The 4,924-nt window shown below is 63.3% G+C and overlaps 1 non-coding gene across 1 annotated transcript; it reads left to right on the top strand.

Moving 5' to 3' along the window:
- The first annotated feature begins 2,234 nt into the window (after positions 1 to 2,234).
- On the top strand, positions 2,235 to 2,353 carry LOC131868527 (5S ribosomal RNA). The gene has a single exon (XR_009366978.1). It is a non-coding gene; the product is annotated as a 5S ribosomal RNA (ribosomal RNA).
- The last annotated feature ends 2,571 nt before the right edge of the window (positions 2,354 to 4,924 follow it).

Here is a 4,924-nt window from a genome sequence, read left to right as displayed (position 1 = left end):
GGGTGCCAAGGTGGGCTCCTGCGTGGGTGGGTGCTAGGGTGGGTTTCAAGGTGGACGCGAGGGCGGGTGCCAAGGTGGGTAACAAGTTGGGTGTTAGGATGGGTGAGTGCTAGAGTGGGTGCCAAGGTGGGTGGGTGCTAAGGTGGATGCCAAGGTGGTTCACAGGGTGGGTGGGTTCTAGGGTGAGTTCCAAGGTGGGTCACAGGTTCAGTGCTAGGGTGGGTGTCAAGGCGGGTGTCGAGGTGCCTGGGTGCTAGGGTGTGGATGCCAATGTGGGTCATAGGGTGGGTACTAGGGTGGGCTGCAATGTGGGTGCCAAGGTGGGTAACATGCTCGGTGGGTTCTAAATTGGGTGCCAGGGTGGGTGTGCACCCACCTTGCCCGAGGTGGGTGCCAAGGTGCCAGTGTGGGTGGGTGCTAAGGTGGATGCCAAGGTGGGTGAGAAGGTGGGTGATAGGTTGAGTGGTAGGATGGGTGGGTGCCAAGATGGGTCACAGGGTGGGTGCAAGGGTGGGTAGGTGCTAGGGTTGGTGTCAGGGTGGGTGGGTGCTAGGTTGGGTTCCAAGGTGGGTGCGAGGGTGAGTGTCAAGGTGGGTCACAGGTTAGGTGCTAGGATGGGTGAGTGCTAGGGTGCAAAGGTGCCAGGGTGGGTGCTAGGATGGGTCGATGCTAGGGTGAGTGGCAAGGTGGGTCCACAAGTGTCAAGGTGGGTGCCGAGGTGGGTGCCAAGTCGGCGACTGCTATGGTGGATGCCAAGGTGGGTCACGGGGTGGGTGCCAAGTTGCTAGGTTGGGTTCCAAGGTGGGTGCCAACGTGGGTGCTAGGGTGCGTGGGTTAAAGGGTGTGTCACAACGTGGGTGCCAGGATGGGTGCGCACCCACACTGGCCAAGACGGGTGCGGGTGCAAGGTTGGGTTCCAAGCCCGGTCACAGGCTGGGTGCTAGGATGGGTGGGTGCCAAGGTGGGCACCAGGGTGGGTGCACCCACCCTGGCCAAGGTGGGTCACGGGGTGGGTCCTAGGGTGGGTAACGGGGTGGGTACTAAGGTGCGTGCCAAGGTGGGTCATAGGGTGGGTGCCAAGGTGGGCACCAGGGTGGGTGTGCACCAACCCTAGCCAGGGTAGGTCACGGGGTGGTTGTCGGGGTGGGCGTCAAGGAGCCAAGGTGGGTGGCAAGTAGCCAAGTTGCGTGCCAAGGTGGGTGTCGGGGTGGGTGCCAAGGATCCAAGGTGGGTGCCAAGGAACCAAGGTGGGTGTCTGGGTGGGTGCCGAGGTGGGAGCCAGGGTGGGTCCCAAGGTGAGTGCAAAGGTGGGTGCCAGGGTCAAGGTGAGTGCCAATGTGGGTTCCAAGGTGCCAGGGTCAGGGTGAGTGCCAATGTGGGTTCAAAGGTGCTAAGTTGGGTGCGAGGTTGGGTGCGAGGGTGGGTGGGTGCCAAGGTGTGCTAGGTGGAAGCCCGGGTGGGTCGGCATCCCATGGGTGTCGAGTTGGGTGCCTGATGGGTGCTTCTTGTCAAGTTTTAGTCGTCGGGACTCATTTCGAGCCTTAGAGGTCGTTTCTTGTCCGGTTGCCCTGTCTTCGACCTGGGAACCCAATTTTGGTCCTCGGGTCCCATTTTTTTTTGTCTCGCATCCCACTTTTGGCCTGTGGCCTTTTCGGGGTCGATTCTCGTTTTGGGCATCAGAGCATGTTTCTTCTCCTAAAACCCAATATTTGTTTATTAAGTCTCGGAACACATTTTTGTTCTCGTGGACCCATCATGGGTCTTGGAACGCATTTGTGGTCCTTGGGTCCCATTTTGCATCCCGAAACTTGTGTTTTGGTGCTTGATCCCTATTTTGGGTGCCCACCTTGCACCAAGTGCGCACCCGGGGCAAACCGAGCGCCTTGGTGCACCGGGGCAAGATCGAGCGTGCACCCGAGGCGCCCCGAACATGCACCAAGGTGCACTCGGCCCACATGTGAGCGCAGGTCGTTGCGCCCGAGGTGGTGTGTGGGCACCGCGTTGCAGACGGGACACTGCACGCACACGACGCCCCCTCCAGGTGCACGCACGTAGGCCGGGCCGGGTGCACACCCGACGCCCTAGCAAGGTGCGCGCACCCGGGCAGGGCTCACACTTGGCGAACGGGGCGCACTTCGCGAGGGAGGGTGTGCACCTCGACGGGGGTGGGTGGCCGGGGTGGATTCGCACGTGGGTCGCGGTTTGCTAAGTACACACTGCGACAAGCTCATAACGGGTGCGATCATACCAGCGTTAGTGCACCGGATCCCATCAGAACTCCGCAGTTAAGCGCGCTTGGGCCGGAGTAGTACTGGGATGGGTGACCTCCCGGGAAGTCCCGGTGTTGCACCCTTTTTTAGTTTTTCGCCGGGCGTCGCAATGCTATTTGAATAAACCTTTTGCCCGTTTGCGTTCTCGTCGGGGCCGGGCCGGGCCGGGGTGCGCTGCCCGCACTACCGCGCGCGCGGGGGCGACACCGAGCGCGCACCCGAGGCGCCCCGAGCACACAGGCCACGGTGCAACCCGGGCGTTGTGCGCGCACCCCGGTGCGCCCGAGGTGCTGCGCGCGCACCCAGGTGAAATCGGTGTGCACCTCGGCCAGTGCGCGCTCGGTCGAGTCGCGCACGTTGGCCAAGGTGCACGGTGATGTTTCTTACTCTAAGGTTCCGCACCAGACGCCCGGGACAGGTGAGCGAAGCTGGGCGGGGCCGGGTGCGCGGCCGGGGCAGGTGCACGCAGCTGGAGAGAGCTTTGGAGCACACTTCGGAGCGCACCAATGATGCGCTCCATTCAAAAGTTTCCTGAAAAGGCAAAAAAAGTTGAGATTATAGAATTTCCCACTTGAGAGATTGTAAAAAAAAAAAATTTAAAATGAAGGAAACGCGGGTGCCAAGGTGTGCGCAGCCCAGCCAAGGTGTGCGCACCAAGGCGCCCACCCTGGCGAAGGTGCACGCAAGGTGCGCACCCGAGGCAAACCGGACAATTAACCCAACTTTCGACTTCGCGCGCACCTTGGAGCGCACTTCGGAGCGCTCCTTGGTGCGCACCAATCTTGGGCACCTCGGAGTGCACCATGGCGCCCACCAAGGTGCGCACCCGGGGCAAACCGAGCTCCGACTTCGTGCGCACCTTGGAGCGCACGAAAGGTGCGCACCATGGCGCCCACCAAGGTGCGCAGCCCAGCCAAGGCGTGCGCATCAAGGTGCGCACCCTGGCGAAGGTGCGCACCCGGGGCAAACCGAGCTCCGACTTCGTGCGCACCTTGGAGCGCACAAAAGGTGCGCAACCCAGCCAAGGTGTGCGCACCCCGGTCAAACCGAGCTCCGAATCGTGCGCACCAGAGGTGCACGCCATCGTGCGCACCTTGGAGCACACTTCGGAGCCCTCCTTGGTGCGCGCCGATGTTGCGCACCTCGGAGCGCACCCGGGGAAAACAATGCAATTAACCCGACTTTCGACTTCGTGGGCACCTCGGAGCGCTCTCGGGTTCGCACCTCGGAGCACACCGAGGTGCGCACCTTTGATGCGCTGCCTTCACCAATTTCCAGAAAAGGCAAGAAAACATTGAGAAGGTGTGCGCACCGAGGTGCCCACCCTGGCGAAGGTGCACGCGAGGTGCGCACCCGGGGCAAACCGGGCTCCGACTTCGTGCACGCCGCACCTTGGAGCACACTTCGGAGCGCTCCTTGGTGCGCACCAGGGCGCGCAACCCAGCCGAGGTGCCCACCCCGGCGAAGGTGCACGCGAGGTGCGCACCCGGGGCAAACCGGGCTCCGACTTCGTGCACGCCATGGTGCCCACCGCGGCGAAGGTGCACGTGAGGTGCGCACCCGGGGCAAACCGGGCTCCGACTTCGTGCACGCCGCACCTTGGAGCACACTTCGGAGCGCTCCTTGGTGCGCACCATGGTGCCCACCAGGGCGCGCAACCCCGCCGAAGGTGCACGCGAGGTGCGCACCCGGGGCAAACCGGGCTCCGACTTCGTGCACGCCGCACCTTGGAGCACACTTCGGAGCGCTCCTTGGTGCGCACCATGGTGCCCACCAGGGCGCGCAACCCCGCCGAAGGTGCACGCGAGGTGCGCACCCGGGGCAAACCGGGCTCCGACTTCGTGCACGCCATGGTGCGCACCGCGGCGAAGGTGCGCACCCGGGGCAAACCGGGCTCCGACTTCGTGCACGCCGCACCTTGGAGCACACTTCGGAGCGCTCCTTGGTGCGCACCAGGGCGCGCAACCCAGCCGAGGTGCCCACCCCGGCGAAGGTGCACGCGAGGTGCGTACCCGGGGCAAACCGGGCTCCGACTTCGTGCACGCCGCACCTTGGAGCACACTTCGGAGCGCTCCTTGGTGCGCACCATGGTGCCCACCAGGCCGCGCAACCCAGCCAAGGTGTGCGCACCAAGGTGCACGCGAGGTGCGCACCCGGGGCAAACCGGGGTCCGACTTCGTGCACGCCGCACCTTGGAGCACACATCGGGGCGCTCCCGGGTTCGCACCGGCATTGCGCACCGTGGTGGGCACCTCGGAGCACACCAAGGTGGGCAGCGAGGTGCGCACCTTTGATGCGATGCCTTCACTAATTTCCATAAAAGGCAAAAAAAAAACGAGATTTTAAAATTTCCGTTTTGAAAGATAGTGAGAAAAAGGGAATGCTGGTGCCATCTTGAGCCCGCCCTGGTGCGCAGCCCAGCCAAGGTGTGCGCACCAAGGTGCCCACCCTGGCGAAGGTGCGCGCCCGGGCAATTAACCCAACTTCCAACTTCGCGCGCGCCAGGGTGGGAGCGCACCCAACAACCGGGCCTGGGAAGAGCCAATGCGAGAAACCCCACCAAACGCTCTGACAAAAAAAGAGGGGGCGCTCCAGTAACCCCGCTTCGGAGCGCACCCTGGGCAAACCCAGCCAAGGTGCCCACCCCGGCCAAG

Source organism: Cryptomeria japonica, unplaced genomic scaffold, assembly GCF_030272615.1.
Source record: "Cryptomeria japonica unplaced genomic scaffold, Sugi_1.0 HiC_scaffold_208, whole genome shotgun sequence".
NCBI lineage: Eukaryota > Viridiplantae > Streptophyta > Pinopsida > Cupressales > Cupressaceae > Cryptomeria > Cryptomeria japonica.
Note: the sequence above shows the minus strand (reverse complement) of the source record. Positions and strands in the feature narration are given on the sequence as shown.